The 20,935-nt window shown below is 37.3% G+C and overlaps 1 protein-coding gene and 1 non-coding gene across 8 annotated transcripts in view; one reads left to right on the top strand and one right to left on the bottom strand.

The window, feature by feature from the left end:
• TRPM3 (transient receptor potential cation channel subfamily M member 3) overlaps positions 1-20,935 on the bottom strand; it is a 798,781-nt gene that overhangs the window by 545,246 nt on the left and 232,600 nt on the right. The gene's annotated exons all lie outside the window — the stretch shown is intronic.
• TRNAW-CCA lies at positions 14,977-15,047 on the top strand. Its single transcript has one exon. It is a non-coding gene; the product is annotated as a tRNA-Trp (tRNA).

Genomic DNA, 20,935 nt, shown 5'->3' on the forward strand with positions numbered 1-20,935 from the left:
ACATATAGCACTAAATATAGTGACAGAATCAGGCCACACAAATTGGTCTTATATATAATTATAAAAAGAATTTCCTTGTCTATTGAAAGATAGATATTCTTGAAAGCAAAACAGCTATATGTGGTACACAAGAGATATACTTAAAACAAGGTGATGAGGGATGGTTGAAAATGAGAGGGTGAGCAAAGGTATTCGAAGAAATGTAAACAAAAGAGGTTTAAGGGTTTATGAACTAGTACCAAACAGATTAAATTCAGGGCCATAAACATTAAATAAAAACAAAGAAAGCATTCAGTGATGGTGATAATGATTTCAACCAACTGAAGGTTTACAGCTATGATATCTGTGAATCAAATAACATTAAAATTCATAAAGCAAATACTAGTGGAAACAAAGAGATATAGATGGAATCACATCAGTGATAGGGAATCTGAATTCCTTTCCCCCACTCACAAAAGAGCAAGTAGAACAGAAATAAACAAGGTCTTCTTATACCTAAGGGACAAAATTAACAAGGTAATTGATATAAATTTCTATAATCTTTAAACAAACAAAATAACTTCTTTTGAAGTAATAACAGAATAGCCACAAAAAAATTAACCAAGTATTAGGCCATTTAGAAAACCTAAATAAATCTCCCCAAAATATAATTAGTACAGATACATGTGAGTTAAAGAGGAAATAAATTAAAAATTACACAATACTTAACAAACACAGATAATGAAATTTATCTTAAAAATGGCAAGAAATAGCTAAAGTCAGGTTTAAGAGAAAAATTTAGTCTTAAAATGTTTATGTAATAATGAAAAAGAAAATTACTGAATAATAATTATCCAGGTAATACATAACAATTTTCAAACAGAAGAGGAAAATGAAACTAAGCAATACAAAAAAGAAAAAAAAAAACACAGTAAAAAGAAATGAAAACCAAATAATTAGAATACAGAAATGTTGTAGAATTAATTTAAAATACAAAAGATGAGTCTTTTTTAAAAATACAATTGAATAAACAATAAACACAAGCAAGGAAAAGTGGGAGATGTGGACACACACATACATACATACATGCACACGGTGAAAGGGGAAATAATCCCAACAGAGGAAATTAGAATAAGAGACTGCTATTATTTTCAGCAATTTGAAAATGAATTTGAAAATCTGCATAAAATGTATGGTTAACTAGGAAAATATAATTTTACAAAAATGGAGCTAGAGTGGTAAGAGATGAATAGGTAGAGCCCAGAGGATTTTAGGGCAGTGAAAATACTCTGTGTAACATTATAATGATGAATACATGTCATTATACATTTGTCCAAACCCACTGAAATGTACAGCGCCAAGAACCCTAAGGTGAACTACGATGATGTAGCAATGTAGCTTCATCCTTGGTGAAAAAATGTACCATTCTGGTGAATGATCTTGTTAACAGGTGAGGCTATGTGTGTATGAGAGCAGAGGGTTTCTATACCATCTTCTCGATTTCATTGTAAAATTAAAACTGCTCTAAAAAAAAAAACCACTGACCTAAATAAGCAGAATATATAAATATCTTAATTGGTGAAAATAAAATCGAGGAAACACAGAAGAGTGATTCCTCTACCCCCTCTTATACCTTTAAGCACAAGTCTCAGATTTTCCCAGGAGAAAAAAGTCTATAAAGAGTAAATAGCTCTGATACCATATCAAATTTGAAAGTACAGATACCTCCAAAACTATTGAAACAGTTCCAAAGCATTAAAAAAGAAGAAAATCTTTTAATTTATATGAATTTAGTATAACATGGATGCCAAAATCCAATGAAATAGCCTCCCACTAAAATCACAAATGAATAACACTTAAGAAAATAGATGCACAAATCTTAAATACAACTGCAACATATTTTTTAGACCTATACCAAGCTGTTTATTTAATTCATGTGGAAAATAAGTGTACAAAAAGGAAATTTTTAGAAAAGAATTCTAATGAAGAAGAGGGGGTGGAATGAAAACTAGTTTTATTATAAATCTACTGCTTCTAAAATATTGTGATGAAAGAAAGAAAGATGGAACAGAACAGAGTCTAGACATAAAACCAAATAAATGTGGGACTTTAGTTTATGATGTAAGTGGCATGTAGGAGAACTAGATTAAAAATTGAGACAACTAGGAAATCATATGGGAAAAACTAAGGTTGGATATCTATCTCATAACAAAATAAATTCCAGATAAAACCCTACAAACAAATAAGAGAGAGAAAGAGAGTGAGTGAGGTGGGAAGGGAGGGAGGGAGGGGGAGAGAGAGAGAGAGAGAGACAGACAGAGAGAGAGAGAGAGGTTATGTGTGTGTTGGGGGGGAGAATTTGCAATGAGAAGTCATCAAATTAAAGATTCATAAATTGAATAGGTAATAAAGAATCTAAATTTTCTTCATGACAAAACATATCACTAAATTGCTTCAAGACAAATGACAAATGAGGAAAAATAATATTTGCAAACTCTATCACAAAGGCATAGGTTTTCCAATATGGAAAGAGTTTCAACAAATCAGAAAAGAACAATCTAAGATTTAAAAAAAGAACAGAAAATATACAGAGCGTTCATAGAAAATGAAATACAAATAACTTCAAATGCTCTTATTTGTAACAAGAGCTCTGTAAATTAAACGTGTTCAGATACCATTTTTCACCCATCAGGTTGGTAAAGATCTAAAAGCTTGATGTGAAGAATTATGTATCTTCTCAAACCCCTGATGAGAGTGTAAATTAATACAACTTCTATGAAAGACAATTTGGCTGTCTTTATCAAAAATAAAAAATGCAATAAAATGTGCAATTTTACTGCTAGGTATTTATTCTACAGAGTATTCACCCAAACGCTCAATGACATGGACACAGACATTCTTTGCATCACTGTTTATAGCAGCAAAAGTTTGGAAACAGCATAAATTTCCATCCATAGGAGAATGGTTGACTACATTATATAAATCCAAATAAAAGGAATTTAGTATCCCTTAAAAAGTAAAAGGCAAGTCTATACACACTAATATGGAATGGGCTCCCAGTGGGAAAAAAAAAAGGTTGAAAACAACCATGCTTCCGTTATTACAAAATTATGTGTTAAACTCTCGTGTGGCTGTTCTGAGGTATTTGCTTCAACTATCTGCCATCAACAACTGAAAAATGTACATTATAAAAACCACTCTGTGATAAATCTGCCTTTCCTTTCAAAAGAGGTATAAGAACTATGGCTTGTTGGCTTCCCTGGTGGCGCAGTGTAACTTGTAGATTTATTTCTCAAGTCAAGGCCACGGCTAAAAACCAAGTCACTTTAGAGGGTATATGTTACGTATTCTCAAAAAAGGGGCTGGATGTTGACTGCCTTGTACCTTGCTCCTCAGGACTTAACGACCTAACAAATTTCTTTATAACAGTATTGTACTTACATGAGTAAATCATTATTAAAAGGTTTCAATCTCAAGGAAATACTTAAATGGGAGAGCAAATACACCTTTAACACACCCCCGCACAAAAAAGTTCTATTTTCCAGGCTTCCCTGGTGGCGCAGTGGTTGAGAGTCCCCCTGCCGATGCAAGGGACACGGGTTCGTGCCCCGGTCCGGGAAGATCCCACATGCTGCGGAGCGGCTGAGCCCGTGAACCATGGCCGCTGAGCCTGTGCGTCCGGAGCCTGTGCTCCGCAACGGGAGAGGCCACAACAGTGAGAGGCCCGTGTACCGCAAAAAAACCCCAAAAAAACAAAAGTTCTATTTTCCATTTAACTGGATCATTAATGTCCAATGAAAGTAATATAAACAAGTGAGAACTTTATTTTATGAATTCCAACCCATTATATTGCCGATGAACAGAAATACAGAGGGGAGAGCCAGCAGAATTAGATATAGTCTGTCCTCACAATGGAGTGATCACCACTGACTCTTCCTGACCTTACTGCTGCCCAAGAAGGTTGAGGCCATCTGGGGAGTAGAATTGGTACTCAACTCTCTTTTATTAGCTCATATGTCCTATTAGGACAGAGATTAGAGCTCTCAAAATGAAACAAGATACCCAGTTAAGTAACTTTTAGATGACTGTATACATTCATTTGAACTCTTCAAAAAGGACCTATTCCACATCAGGCACTTACTTGGTAGACTCAAAGAATAAAACAGTGCAATGACCTTACCCTGCAGAAAGTCTAGTAAAAGAGATATCAGGTTGATAAGGTAGTCAACATAATACTAAACTTAGAGACCTGAGAAAGAGCTCCTGTCACAATGGCCAATGACTACCATTTATACAGTCATAGCAGCATTTTACCTCATGGAATCTTTATAACGCCCTTGTGAAGTTGGCATTATCAGGGCGGTCACTGGCAATACTGAGCCCACAGAAAGTAGAACCATCAGATCATCTTGGTAATGTGCCTCAGGTGCAGGTATCAGTAACAATACTTGTCACATGGTAGCTTCCTGTTTTAATTACTCTTTCTTGCTAATTAGGTACTAAGCTCAGTGCATATGCTGTCAATATGCAAATGTTACATTATTTTAAATGACATCATTAAAATTTCAATTTTTAAAAGGTTTGTACTCCCTTAACATTGGTGCCTTGGGACACACCCTTCCCTGTTTAGTTCACTTCACTGTACTTTTTATCTCAGGGTAATTTTGCAGCTAAGCCAAAGGAGGGTCAGGGATATTCTGTCACTTGCCCTAGAGCCCTGGCTCATGAGCAGTAGTGAGACTTGTACCCTGTTAGACCTGACTGAAGTCTGTGCTTTTTCACTACATTCCCATAGGAGTTGGAATTCTATACCACTAAAATGGGACCCAACAAGTATAATAAGCACCTTCATTTTTTCTTGTAATTTAGCAACCTGATTTACTTGCACATAGTCAAATAAAATATTTTCTTTCAAATTCCTTTAATGTTTCACAATTTGAGGTTTATGTAGTCATTTTTCTGTAAGGCCAATGTTAAAAACACCAGAAGTAAATTTAGTTTGGCACTGTGAGAGTGAACCTGAGGGAAGCTACAATGGCAAAGTTCAAGTCTTAAACAGCAAAAACAAAAACAAAAAGAAACTTTGGAGCTTATTTTCCTTGAATTCTCCAAGTAAATGTTATTCTATTTTAGATAGATCCACAGAAAAACTTTAGCTTCAAATTGGCACTTCAAATGATTGCTTATGCCTTAGATCTCTTATCCAGTGATATTTTGCATTTATATTATACATATATATTAATATATTTAAAACATGTATTTTTAGCCTTTATACGTACAAAGCAAAACACTTCTCGAAAAAACACCAAAAGATACAAGAGCAAACCTTTCACTACATTTGCTAGAAAGGCAGAGCATGTAGCTACACTGCAATTACTGAGGGAAGACAGAGTTCCACATTTACTTCTCCTATTTGGGCCCCAGTTTCCCTGATGTAAAATAAAGTGATTGAACTAAACGGTGCGTAAGTCTTCTTCACATTTAAAGATTCTTAAGTCTATTGCTACTTTGCAAGCTAACAAACTTTACAATCAGCAGCAGGTCAAAAGATACTTGCATGGGATGAAACCCAACTGACCTCCCTCCTTCAAAATATTCTAACTGAAGAAAACTTCCCCATCTCACATTAAGTACTAAGCCAATGTCAATCAAGAAGTGAGCTTTCTTTTATATTATTCTAAGAACCGCCATCCTGAATAAGCAGACAAAGGCCAAGAGTTATGAGGTATTTTAATTACTCCCTGTTATCCAAGTTCCCATTTTTAGAAACTCAACTTTCCCAAATATCGATAGTTTTATTTTAAAAGAATATTGTGCCAAGGTTATCAAAGAAAAGAATGATACAGTCTAGAATTCAAAATCAAGATTCCCTTCAAAATGGTACAGACTTGCAGAACTACATCCAGTGTACTAATCACATACTCGAAAAGCATTACCTTAGACTTTTATTTTCGCTGGATAGTCTAAAAAACTAGACTTGCTACATATCAGAGATGTCAATTTATTGTAAAACACAATTAATATTTTCCAGAAACATGGTTTTATCATCAAGTAAGAGTCACAATCCCAGCTACGAATGAAGGCTTTATCAAATCACCTTTATTTTAAACTGAATTCAGAATACCTCTACCTGTGTACCAGGTGTGTTCTTTTTCCAGTTATCTAGGAAGTAAGGTACACAGAATTTGTGTTCAAAGTTGGGAGAGTCAGTTTAGCTTATAAACAGATGGACTAATCAAAAATCTATGCTAAATTTTCACCGTTCATTCATTCATTCAACAGACATTTATTGAGTACTTACTCTATGCCAAACTCCACTCCTTGTGCTAGGGATAGACACATGTTAAAACAAGACAGACAAGATCTCTGTTTACATTTTGCAAGGAAGCCAACAAAAAACAAATGAAAATAAGACAATTTCAGGAAATTAAAGTGTTTTAATGAAAACCTTTAAAAACAATGAGATAAAAAATCAGGGGAGGTATTTTGGGAGACACTCACAGTCTCTCTAAAGGAACTACAGAGTGGAAACCTTAATAAAGAGAAGAAACCATCCAGGCAAAGCTTCAAAGTATTGCAGGCCAACTGCAAAGACCCTGAGGCTAAAATGAGCTTGGCTCATCCTGAGATTTAACGTTTGTAGTTAATACAACTGATTGTATATTTTATTTTAATTAATAGTTCAAATATATTAAAAATTAAACTTGAAACAAAATTGAAGTATTTCCACTGAACGCTGCTGTCTTACAAGACACAGTCTGCCCTAAATAAATGCATCTATATCTCGGCTACACATTAACATCAATTATAGGGCAATTAAAAAAAATACCAGTGTCCAGGTCCCACCCAAGACCAATTGAATCAGAATCTCAGGATGTTTTAAAATTGCGCAGATAATTTTAATACAAAATGAGAGTTGAAAGCCATTGTTCTAAGTTAATCTAGAAACTGCCATATTCTAGTAACCAGACTGTGTGTTGGCATTCTTCTCCCTAGTGGTCAACCCTAGGCTGATGTTTGTTAGTTCAGGTACGTTGGGAGTTTGAGAAAGGCCATGGCGTCTGCTGGCTGAGGTCCTGAATTCTGCAGTCAGATCATTCCTGGTTTGAATACTGTCATCAGACTTGGGCAAGTCATTAAATTCTTAAGCCTTTGTTTCTTTATACAGAATATAAGTATACCACCAGTATATACATTGTTCATCAGCTTATCACTGCACCAGATACATAGTAACTGATCAGTATATACCAACTATGATTATTAATAATTAAATGATTAGCCTAGTCTTTTAATCTACTTTATTTTTTAAAGCAAGTCAAATTTCTTGCTCTCTTTTATAGATTTAAATGAGAAGAACTGATTGTGCTTAGGTTGCTGCCCATATAATCCCATATGATGTTATTAAATGCTTTTCAAGTTATGAGAAAGACAAAAATGTACTTAAATTTCTAAATTACTCATCACCGTACTTAAGAAAACTTGCTATAATAAGCATTCTTCAGGATTCTTAAGAGACTTGTAGACTTATTCTTAATATAGGATCAGGAAAACTTCACCCTGTTAAAAATTCGCAAACCCTCATGCAAGAATGCTAGATGTCACTTGTGAACGCATTCCAAATTGCTTTGGAAAGAAAAATGATCACAGCTTGATGTCATAATAAGCATCTTCAAGACAATCATTCTCCAAGGCCAAATCACCTGAAAGTGCTCTAAGTCATAACCCTTATTACAAGGGGGCTTCCATGAAAATTGTGTCCAAGAATGTCAAAGTCCAGTATAATTTCCATAAAGCATATGTGATCAAATATTTAAATGTTTGACTTCTGCCTGCTTCCCACACACATGGATGAGTGAGGGCTTCCCTGACTGCAATAATCCACATTGGACACACACTTTCTTAGACTCCAGGTTTATTTTCCAAATATAAATAGAAGATGAATAATAGTACATTATAAACAAAAAGCATAACACCTACACAATGCTGAGGGAACATTTTGGTTTGCTGAGCTAACAAATGTTACAGTTCTGAAGGCAAAGAATATTTTGCCTAAACAAATAGCAAAGTATCACAACTTAAAAATATCAGAAGCAAATTACCATAAATGTGTCTATAATGCTATCTAAACATCTTTAAAAGTATTACCTTTTACTTCAAAAAGTTTTAAAGGCTATAGCTATTAATTTCAAAAAATGTTAGTTTCTACTACTTTCTATCCTACAGTCACTTATATCCTACAGTATCATTTACCCAACTCTTGCCTCTTTCATAGTCAGAGCAAGATAAAATTAAACCAAGGGTACCCTCTAAGGAATCTTATTACACTACAAAGATAATATCAATTAAAATCTATCAATTAAAATCTATAAGTCAAATGTATTAATGGAATACATATATGTCTATATGTATTCCATTAATACATTTTTTCAGAAACTTAAAACTCTAATCAAAGTTCAGTAATTGGCCAAGCTATTAGCTTACAAATGCTTTGCTACATCATTCTTGTTTTTAAGTATGACCAGGACACAAGAACTATAGATCTGTGATGGCCTAATATTTAAGCGACAATATTTGAGGGTAGATAGCAAGTAAGAAAGGAATTGGGTTAAAGATATGCTATTTTTAGTTATTCTTTCATGGATAGGAGGAATCAAGTAGTTTAGTAAGAGAAGACCTAAGCTGAAGAGCACACAGATTGTTGAAACTGAAATAAATTATTTCAAAAACTATGAGGACAGATTATCAAAAAACTTTTGCATTTGGTATCACAGAACATTTGACTGGGTTAAATGAGGTTAACACAACTTGCCATGCAAGACTGGTTGTGAACTTTTCTAATTGAAACCTAATTATAATATTACACAGGGAGCAATACATGCAATCTTAAAGTTGTGACACAGCTTGGACTATTAATCCTTGATATAAAAATACGCTCTGCCAACCACACAAAGAAAAGGTCTTACATTCAACTAGCAAAAACGGAAAGCTTACTTAGTCCAAAATATGCCCTTAATCAATTCTGCCAACAACTCTGCAAGGTAGCCATGAATCCTCACTTTATAGATCAGGAAATGAAAGCTCAAAACTGTACAGTAATTTGACCGAAGTCATACCATTCATAGAGGGAAGGTAGCATTTGAATCCTGGACTTTTAAATGCCTACTACCTAAATTAGTCTAGGATACCATATCGGGCAGAGACAAACACCCAGTAGCTACTACCCTATTAACAATTTATTCCTTCTCCGGACTCTAGCTACATATGGTTCAAAGGGAATTAAAAAGAAGATGACAATTCAATCATGTGGAATCTACAAAGGATTTGGGGTCAGAGCAATATGAACTAATATTACAGCACCACAACAAATAGACTGTTAACTTGGGCAGAATTATTTTACCTCTGTAAGCTTCAGGTAACTCTTGAAAATTTGACTAAAAATCTCTGTCTTATAGAGTCATTGTAAGGATAGGAAATAAAGTATGGTGCAAACAGTAGTGAACACAATGGGCCAGAGAGGGCCATTAACACAAAAACTATGTTTTTGTACATCCTTGCTATAGATAGAGTCACGTGAAGAAATAAGGCTTGACTACATCATCTCTGTTAATTAAAGAGGAAACCCAAATGTCATTATGTTGAATAAAACATATCAAGCATGGGCTTCCCTGGTGACGCAGTGGTTGAGAGTCCACCTGCTGATGCAGGGGAAACGGGTTCGTGCCCCGGTCCGGGAAGATCCCACATGCAGTGGAGCGGCTGGGCCCGTGAGCCATGGCCGCTGAGCCTGCGCGTCCGGAGCCTGTGCTCCGCAACGGGAGAGGCCGCAACAGTGAAAGGCTCGTGTACCGCAAAAAAAAAAAAAAAAAAAAAACATATCAAGCATGCATACTTCAATATCTGGCCAAAGAAAATACATATACGCTTTTTTAAAAATCCTAATGAACCTAAAACCTATAAACATATTTTCTCTCCATCTTTCATTTTTAAGAAACTTATTAACAGAATTTTTTTTTCTTTTTTTTTGTCTGAGCTGCTTGGCACGCGGGATCTCAGTTCCCCAACCAAGGATGGAAGCTGCGCTCCCTGCAGTGGAAGAGTGGAGTCTTAACCACTAGACCGCCAGGGAAGTCCCAAGAAACTTATTTCATAACTACCGTCTTTCTTTCTAAAAATTCCCTTTGAATACATATATATATATATATATTTTTTTTTTTTTTTTTTTGCGGTATGCGGGCCTCTCACTGTTGCGGCCTCTCCCGTTGCGGAGCACAGGCTCCGGACACGCAGGCTCAGCGGCCATGGCTCACGGGCCCAGCCGCTCCAAGGCGTGTGGGACCTTCCCGGACCGGCGCACGAACCGGTGTCCCCTGCATCGGCAGGCGGACTCTCAACCACTGCGCCACCAGGGAAGCCCCCCTTTGAATATTTTTGAAGTCAAAATTTTCCAATGAAAAATAACTCCTACCTGTTATATCGAAGGCAACATGGGAGTGCCTCAGAGCCCGGTATTTTTTCCATAAGCTTCTTTGCCGTAAACGTTTGCCTCAAGCATTTTGCCGCAAAACTAATTGGCCGTAAGGCAATTTTGCCGTGAAAGATACAATTGGTTGACAGTTTTTGGTTCAACAGTTTGGTTTCAACTGGTTGAAATACATTAGCATTTCTTCCAGTTAGCGACGTTACTGATGGCTTTGTCCAGCTGACAGATGAGGATGATTTGCCTCAAGAGTTGGTTTCTTATTTTGAAACACACTACATTGGAGGAGAAAGAGGCCAGGGCCTCCAAGGTGCAGAGTTGAATGCAGATTCCTACAGGACTTTAGAATGTCAACGGACATGTGACAATATGCCAAGAACAAACAACAGTGTAGAAGGCTTTCACAATGCAATACAAAGCTCAGGTACAAATATACATCCTAGTATTTGGAAACTGATACCTCTCAATGAAAATTTTGGCAAAAAAGAAAAAGTGTGATGCCAGATAAGGACATGAATCAACAAGCAAAAAAAAAAAAAAATGCATTAAATACTAGGAGAAAATACTTGGAAGACAAGTGCTTAGGTACAACCCACAAAATAAAATCAGTTATTTATGCAGAACTGCCATGAATCAACACATTTTAAATGTATTCAAATATTTTATATTTCACAAGTTTTTAAATTTTGTTATTCATTTCTCATATTTCATTACGTCCTTTTAAATGTCCCTCTTTTATTTTTTGTTACTGTATCTTTTATGGAAAAACTGCCTTACAGCCAATTAGTTATGTGGTGAAAATGTTTGCAGCAAAGATGCTTGCAGCAAAAGTATTTAGAACCATGTCAATCATGGGGAACATGTAACAATCAGAAGTACTGCTTCCTTACTATTTGAAGTCTAGCAAAATCATCTCCCTACCAGTGATCTGTATGGTTGAGTCAAAACATGTGAAATAAAGTAGACTATGTTGATTCCATACACTGTGCTATGAATAGATGAATCACTACATCCCTTCCAGGGAACACTGCCTCCATGTTTTCTTTGAGATTCCAAAACTGTGGAACTGTTAGAGTGTTTGGGGAAAATATTGGCAGAGGAAGCAAGAAAGGTCCTAAACCTTCGATTAGACCCTATAGGACACATCCCCACCTGCATCACACACCACTTTACCTGACTGTTGTCTTCTGCTTCTCTCCTCTGCACTCAGCTCCAGTTACACTGGTGTCCAAGTCATTCCTTGAACAAACCAAGCACACTTTGGCCTCATCGCTCTCTTCCTGGAGCATTCTCCCCTAAGATATCTGAATGTTTCTCTCCCTAATCCCTTTCCAGGCTTGGCTCAAAGGTCACTTTCTCAATGAATTATGCTTGGACCACCCAATTTAAAATGTTAACTTGCGTCCTATAAGGCACTACAATCCCCCTTACCCTGCTTTATTTTTTCTTTTTTTAAAAATCACATTATCACTTATCAAATCCTTTATAACTTTCCTATTATGATTATGGCTTATCATTTCTCTCTCTCCACTTGCACATAGTAAGTGCTCAAGGTTTGCTGAATGTGGAATGCAGAGCATGTTCTGCCACATAGGGCATTTCCTTACCGTGCATCCTGACACCTCTGCGCCAACCCAAGGAGCCTATTCACCATTCTCCTTGCTCTCCCTAACTTCCATGTTTTCCCTCTGAACATATTTTAACTACAGTGGTCTCCGTACTTCACTTCCACTTGTCAGAATCCAACTGTCTTCAAAGCCTGCTCAAGTTCTACCTCCTCTGTGAAGTCTTCCCAGATTCCACTAGGGAGGATCAAATCCTCTTTTCTTCTTTCCCATTAAAACTGGACCTTAGTTACAGCGTTCACCACAGTTATTTGTGCATCTCTTTTTCAAGCTGTTCAAGAAGCTCTAGTCTTCTAAAAATTGTCTATATATTCCTCTTAGAGCCTAGCATAGTGCCTGACCCTTTATAGTCACTCAACTATATGTATGAGAGTGAACTGGCCATAACTTTCTGGTTTTGTTTCTTTACTAGGCAAAATATTAGATATAAGTAAGCCTTATACTTTGTAGAGAAAGGTACTTAACTACTGCCAACTCAGTGCAAATAGATTCGGTCTGCTGAAATATGAGATTTCCAACTTAGTGGCATTTTACTGAGCAAAGAGGCAACATTAGGAACTCATTATTTCCCCCGTGATGCTTATACAAAATTATATTTATCTTCCCCATAAAATAAATGGAAATTTTACTTTCTGGCTTGGTAGTCTTGGTTTTATAAATATCCTTCGATTTAGTCGAAGTCATGAGTTTTAATGCTTCCTTAGGAAGAAATCACAACTGCTTTCATGGAATCCAAGTCCTTCTCCATCTCTTGGTTACCTCTGGTTTGGCCTCATCTTCTACCATGTCCTAACACAACATCCTTCACTCCAGCCATAATCAAACCTGATTTCAGAGCTAATCTGAGTTCCATGGACCCAGGAGAGTCAATGAAATCCTTTTAGAGCTCTATGACTCCCTGAACTTTTAACGTTTGTGAGTATATGAGTATGTGCATTTTCCTTGAGAGAGGACTACATCAGATTCTCAAGGGGCCCACAATTCCAAGGAGATGAAGAAACACTCACTCTACTTCCTGTTCCCTGCTGTATTATACCCTTAAATAAACCCTTGGCTTTGCAGAGAATATATTAGGGGCTTTGGTGGCTTGAAAATCCTCTAAATGTGGTAAAACTGAAAGGAAGAAGAGTTTCAAGGATGTAGACTCAAGAAACAGTCACTGAGAACTTGCTGAGTATCTGGTACCATGCTAAGGAGAAGGTGAATAGGGGAGCCTCTGATTACTCAGCCTCTAGGGGGAAGGGAGACTGTTTTAGGAAAAAGGCTTAGACTTTAAGAAAGATACTATATTCCAGGAAATGATTCCAAAAGGACATTCTTAGTAATTTAATATGCTGCACAGAGATGAGTGAAATACCTAAAAGTTTGCTATATTCACGTTACTGAGTATATACAGGTGTCAGAAGATCTTTTAAAACAATGTTATTAGAAGGAAGTAGCTGCATTGGGGATTAGAGCAAGATTAGTTTATAATAAAATATAATACTTCTGACTTTCTCATGACCTACAGGTTCCTTATCTACTGTATAATAATAACTGACAGTCATAACAATGAATAAAGGACAGAAAAACAATGTAGACTGAATCATTTGGACTACAATATTTTGTAGCACGTATTTTATTATATTCTTATTCAATAGAATGGGCATACTTTACATGGCATAACTAGCTTTACACAATATTAATTGAAATATGTAATCAGCAAGAATGCAACTGCCCTCCAAACATGCAAAAGAGTATTTTAAAATAGAAATAACATTACGTAAATGAAATTGTTCAGAGGAATCACTTGTATTTTTAAATAAGAAAAATTCTTCTGTTTTAATTTTCTTATTATATTTAACCCATTCATTAATATATTAATCATTTAATAAACAATTATTGATTACCTCCTATGTACTGAGCTAGGTTTGGGGGAGATAAAGTAAATAGGTTTGGACTTAGTGTAAGAGACAGAAAAGTAAACAGACTATTCCAGAAGGGTATGATAAGCATTAAGGCAGAGATATATGTGTATTCGAGGCTGTAGGAACACAAAGGAAGAGCATCTACGTTAAGCTGAGGGGTCAGAGAAGGTTTCCTTGGGGAGGTGATGCTTCACATGGGTCTTACAAACAGGTGCGAAACATTAAGGTACATGGCACATTTAGGAAATGCCATGTTTGCTATTGCTGGAGTGATGAATACATGTTAGAAGGCAAAAGAATAAATGTTAGAGAGCTAAGCAGAGGCTAGGTTACAAGGTTTCATCTTACATGTTACCAGGTTACATGTTCATGCTAATGAGATAACTCTTTGTTCTAAAGGGAATGGACATCAATGACAAGGTTTACCCAGGGAAGTGATATGATCAGAACAGCACCTCAGAAGCTCCCTCCAAGGCCACAGTATGAAGGACAGATTGAAGGGAGGTAAGACTGGAAAGAAAATAATTATTCAGAAACAGTTGTAATGATTTGGGAGAGAAAAGATGCAGCTCTGCACTAAGGCAGGAGCAATGGTGATGAAAAAGAAAGAGGGGGAAAAGAAGAGGGAGAAGCAAAGAGGGAGAGAGTGGTTGATGCTGACTTAGAAGGTGGAAATGGTAGGATGTGGTGAAGAAGGTGGAAATGGTAGGATCTGGTGACTGAATGGGATGACAGAGAAGGCTGGGTAGAGTGGGTAAACAGTGGTGCCATTTACCAGATGGGCAATGTCGAAGAGGAAAATTTGGATGATGATGAGTTTGAAGTGCTTGTGAAATAACCAAATTGAAACGAGTGAACAGTTGTTACGTGTCTAGAGACCAGTAGAGAGGCCAAAACAAGAGATAGAAATTTGGGGATTTTAAGTAGAGATGTATCAGTTGAAGTCATGGGCATGGATAAGCATGTTTAAGAACGTAAGGTAGGGACTTCCCTGGTGGTCCAGTGGTTAAGACTCTGCTTCCAATGCAGAGGGCCCAGGTTCGATCCCTGGTCAGGGAACTAGATCTCACATGCCGCAACTAAGAGCCCGCATGCCGCAATTAAAGATCCCACATGCTGCAACTAAAAAAAAGATGCCACATGCTGCAACCAAAAAGATCTCACATGCCGCAACGAAGATCTCGCAAGCGGCAACAAAGATCCTGCATGCCGCAACTGAGGCCCAGCGCAGCCGGATAAGTAAATAAATAAATAAATAAATTTTAAAAATAGAATGTAAGGTAAGGTAACTAGAGGGTCAGAGCCTGAGTCCTGAAGAAACACATTATTAAAGGGAGTGGGTGGCTAAAGATAGATTTGTAAAGATGACAGAAATAACAGTTTATTTAAAAAATAAATTTTTATTTATTATTAAAAGAGAAACCACAAATCCTGGAAAGAAGGATTCTGGAAACCAAAGAAAAAGATTTTAAGTAGCAGAGAATGTTCAACATTGCAAAAATCAATAGGATTATCAGTAAGTATAATGACAGAATTGTAACTACTGGATTTGGCCATATGGAGGTCAATAGTCTCTGTGACCAGAGGAATCTCACCAGAGAATCCAAAATCCAGCACTAAGCTAACCATAACCGTAACTCTAACCCTAATCCTAACCCCATCAGTGTGTATCTACAATATAATATACATATTAAAAAGTCCAGGTTTATACTGTGAGCAAGACAGGTGCACAGACCACAAGTGATCATAGGAACTCTGAAAACAGGAGAGCCAGATGGCCCCAGTGTTTTCTGCTTCTGCCACTCCCAACAGACCTGCTCAGAGACTAGCTGAACTAAGGTTCAAAGCAGTCAGGGTGCTTTCCATCAAGTCACAGAGGCCAACCAGCTTAAGCACAAAGCATGCTGGGATAGGTCATGGTATCAAAGGACAAGCTGAACAACCAGAAAGGCAGGAACCAGGGCAGCCTCAGGGCCAATATCTCAAAAGACAATTCACTATTTTACCAGCTGACTGAATGGCCACTTCATTTAAGGCTGGATTGCTGAAAGTCAATCCACCAAATAACAAGTTCACTGAATCTACTTGTTTCTTTTTCCTCTTTTAAATTGGAGTGTAGTTGCTTTACAATGTTGTGTTAGTTTCTGCAGTACAACGAAGTAAATCAGCTATACGTATACATATATCCTCTCCCTCTTGGACCTCCCTCCCACCCCACCCTGCCATCCCACCCATCTAGGTCACCACAGAGCACCAAGCAGAGCTCCCTGTGCTATACAGCAGGTTCCCACCAGCTATCCGTTTTACACATGGCAGTGCACATACGTCAATCTCATTCTCCCTATTCATTCCCACCTCCCCTCCCCACGTCCACACATCCATTCTCTACATCCGCGTTCTCTATTCCTTCCCTGCAAATAGGTTCATCTGTACCATTTTTCTAGATTCCACATATATGAATATACGATATTTGTATGGTACATATATACATTGGAATATTACTCAGCCATAAAAAAGGAACGAAATTGGGTCATTTGTAGAGACGTGGATGGATCTAGAGTCTGTCATACAGAGTGAAGTAAGTCAGAAAGGGAAATACTTGCTTCTTTTAACAGTTTGAAATGGTTTACAGAAATGTGTATTGGATGGGGTAGAGATAAGAGCTTGTGAAAAGTTTATGCCATGTTTTAGCTGACCAGTTTTCTTTCTTTTTCTCCATTAGAGCATTGTCAAGAGAGTTGAATTTGCCCCAGATACCCATTGTTAGAACTGCAGGGAGCTGGCCAGAGAAGGGGTAGAGGGCAAAGAACGCACAGCAGGAAGAGAGCAGAGAGGAGACTCAGTGCACCTCAGAGCTGGTGCAGTGGACAGACTGAGGGGAAAATGAGTGGGTGGAGAACGAGGGGCAGAGATGGAGACAGAGGAGGAGAGGGAAGGGGAGTATGAGAGATATGGTCTGAAAAGCATCTGTTTAAATCTGGGAGAAGATCATCAGTGATTTTAAGGAGATGCAAGGCGAGAACAATGGACTTCATAGTTCTGAACTCTGATTTTTATTTTCTTACCAACAAAGAGATACCAGATAGCGTCTGAGACTAGATAACCAATATGGTTTGAACTTTTTAAACTTACTTTTACAAACATATCTAATATATTCAGGGACAGTCACTCATTAAGTAACTGTTCTGACTCATCTTTAGAAGGAATTGTTTTAATGTTCTCAATTCTTTCGGGACTAATTTTTGCTTATATTTAATCTATAAAGTTTCATATTCACTGAGTTCAACAATAATTTATGAAGTTGCATGCATAAATAATAATCTGATTTTTCTCTTAAGTAAAATAATTCACTTAAATTAAAATTTAATATGTTCCTTCACATACTAAATCAGACTGAGCAAATTATCCCTGTTTCTAATTAACTATACCAACACCTGTTCACAGTAAGGCCATATGCTTGTGACGAGGACAGTCAGTATTGATAAACCTCAGAGGCAGGCTGCCTGGGTTCCAACCCCAGCTTCATCGCTTATCAGCTGTGTGACTTTCGGCAAGTTACTCAACCACTCCATAACCTATTTTCACAAGCTAAATTGCAGCAATAACAATACCGGCCTCGTAGGGTTTGTGAGGATTAAATGCATAAATATATATAAATCTTTTAGAACAGTGCCTGACCTAAAAAGTAAGCACCATTTACTCTTTTTACTATTATTATTACCATTTTGATATCAATTTTATTGTTAAAGTGGTAGTTAGAAGGGATGAAAAAGCTGCAATATATGGTTTCTGCCTCAAAGTAGCTTAAAATTCATGGAAGAGAGAGACTGTCACACACACACACACACCCCCTAACAGCATGTTGAGAGGGACCTTTTATATTACAGGGAGGGAGCAATATTGTACTAACAACAAGCCCCCCAGATATGTTCCTCTTCTCAGAGAGGCAGAAGCAGCTACCAGAGCCCCCATTCACTAACTTTTTCTCTGTCCTCTATTCCCCCAAGTGCATAGATGAACGATCCTGAGGGTCAGCCTTAGACTTAATGGCAATGCACTCTTTGTGGTTAGAGGTTACTCATGCCTGTCCCAACCATAAGAGAAAGGCAAGAATAATTTTTTGCTAAAGCCAAGCATGTCAGGGGAGGAGGAGACTCATGTACAGCAGTCGGTGAGGAAACCTGGCTGGCTGATTCCTGAGCTGGAGTTGAGAACCGTGAGAAAGTTCTCAGGTGAGGTCAATATCCACCCCCTGAAATGTAGGATAATAATAAATACAGAACCTGGTGCCCATTTCTGGGCTAGGGTTGTCCGAAAGCAGAAAGGTCTTCAGAGTAGTGTATTGTCAGCAAGTCTTAAAAGGACTAATGTCCATTACACTTGTGAAGAAAAATGGTGGGGCAGCCCCTTCTAAGTTCCCAGAGGCCATCAGAGGGGACAGAAGAAGCCTCCTATGACTCCTGTGGCCCCATATGAAGGAGCAAGGAAGACAGAGGAAGGGCAGAGACAGATGTGGAAGTACCAGAAGGAACTGGGAACATGGCCTTCTGGAAGCACTCAAGGGAAACTAGCTGTCTTTCTCTGCAGGAGTTGTCAGCAATAGAGGTCATCAAAAGGAGAATGAACAAAGCCCTCATTCCCCCACCCCCACCCAAATGTAACATCTACACGAAGACCATTCTCTGAGTAGATCACAGATGGAATCAGAGCAGCTTAGTTACAGACAAGCTTTGCTTCCACTATTCCTCTCTCTCCCTCTTTCAAGAGACTGGACCTTGAAAAGGAAGAGGTAATGAAGATCTAAAAGGCAGACCCTCCTACTCTCCAAAGTCCAAGTAGCCAAGATCACAATCTGCAGCTGGGGGGAGGGAAGAAAACAATGAAATCAGATATGATATTGGAAGTTAAACAGGATTAGACTAATTATAATAAACCAAAGTGACCAGAAAGTGATGGTGACTGGCCAAAATGGACTGGAAGGAAACAGGAAATTCAACAAACACAGTAGGTTGACAGCTGTGGCTAAAGAAATAAAAATATAATGTTTCCATGTTAGTATATTCTTTATTTCTTTATTTATTTATTTATTTTTGGCTGCATTGGGTCTTCGTTGCTGAGCGCGGGTTTTCTCTAGTTGCGGCGAGCGGGGACTACTCTTCGTTGTGGTGCGCGGGCTTCTCATTGTCCTGGCTTCTGTTGTTGCAGAGCACCGGCTCTAAGCGTGCAGGCTTCAGTAGTTGTGGCACACAGGCTTAGTTGCTCCGTGGCATGTGGGATCTTCCCCGGCCAGGGCTCGAACCCGTGTCCCCTGCATTGGCAGGCGGATTCTTAACCACTGTGCCACGAGGGAAGCCCTGTATATTCTTTAAAACAGTGTTTTGAAGAGAAGAATTAAAAGCACTCACGGACCATCAACGTATAGGCGCAAAAGTGAAACTTAAATATATCTTTCATCATAAAAAAGTAAATTTAGCCATGCTATCAAGCATAAAATATTTGGAAATTGACTATTTAAGACAGCAACAATGTAAAATAATGTGTTGCACAGATTGAAGGTTCATACAAATGACTGGAATCATACACTGATTAATTTAAATTGATTAAAGGAATTATGGTGAATAACATGGAAATACCCCAGGTACTGTCCACATCACTTTAATCTCTTCTCATCATCTTGTTTGAGAAAAATGAGGTAAATTGCAGAAGGGATTCAAGAACTCCATTGAATATTCCAATATTATACCAAGTAAGTATCACAGTTGGTCTCTAAAATATAGTTGGTCCACATTTTTTCTTTAAATGTTTTATGCTGTTTCAATGATTTTTTTTTCGTTTCCCCCTTATATCAGAGAGATCATCATTTTACGCTCTTATGCCAAACTATATTTCTCAACCAATACATAGGTACTAGGCTCTCTCAAATATCTGGCACCACAAGGAATAAAACAAATCTAAAATAAAAAGAAAAGCAAAAATAAAATTTATTTATTACAGCCATTATTTCAAAAATTTGAATCAAATGAAAGACATTATTTGGGCTAGTCAGTGGTTGTTATAAAGTCACTGATTAAAAGGCAGTAGAACAATATCCAGATAATTCTGAAAAAAGATGCATTCATTTCAGTCTGACCTACCTGGATGATTTCCTCATTTATTTATCTTACCTCCCTCACGTGTTTTTCCTCAAGAACACTGAGTATGGTAAAAAGATGTTATCTTTCATTTAAAATTCATTGTTATTTTTCTCTGCTATCCCCATATTTTATTCTAGAACACAAGAGTGAACTTACCAGAATAATACCTCCTTTGTCCATAAAACCAATGAAAGAACCAATTATCTCCTGCCCCCCCCCGCCAAAAAAATAAAACAAACAAACAAAAAACATACACACACTTCTTTCTCTCATGACACATTTCATTTTGGATTATTTATAGGTATCACTTTTCCACATAGTGACAATACATTCCTAAATTCAATATAGTCTTCTACTCCATGCAGAAGTTAATTTTGAACCTAATTAGCAGTTTTCAGAATTCTGAGAACTATACGCTCATGGTTGAGGTTTCAATTAAAACTCCCTAGTAACTTCACCCCTTGCACAAGTTGAGTTGAGTAAGAGTTTTTTGTTTTTGTTTTTTTTAATGTTTTCCCTGCTGAGCTATGAGATATTTACCCAAACTTTCCCAATAAGCTAATTATGGAGGGAATCATGACAGCATAATTTTTTTAAAACTCTAACAACATTCTAGCTTCACTCTGCAGAAGAAAAAATTGAGAAATTAGAAGGGGTAAGTGGAGGGCAGGATGTGGGAGAATGGAGGAAATAAAACAATACTTTTTATTAGGTACATGGTTATCGCACCAACAGCTGCACAATACCATGACAAACAGACTGCTATGGAATTGTTTTTGTTGAAGCTAAAAATAAGTGCACTATGACATACCT

The sequence above is a fragment of the Monodon monoceros genome, unplaced genomic scaffold (genome assembly GCF_005190385.1).
Source record: "Monodon monoceros isolate NGI ecotype Baffin Bay Population unplaced genomic scaffold, NGI_Narwhal_1 Super_Scaffold_5, whole genome shotgun sequence".
Lineage (NCBI taxonomy): Eukaryota > Metazoa > Chordata > Mammalia > Artiodactyla > Monodontidae > Monodon > Monodon monoceros.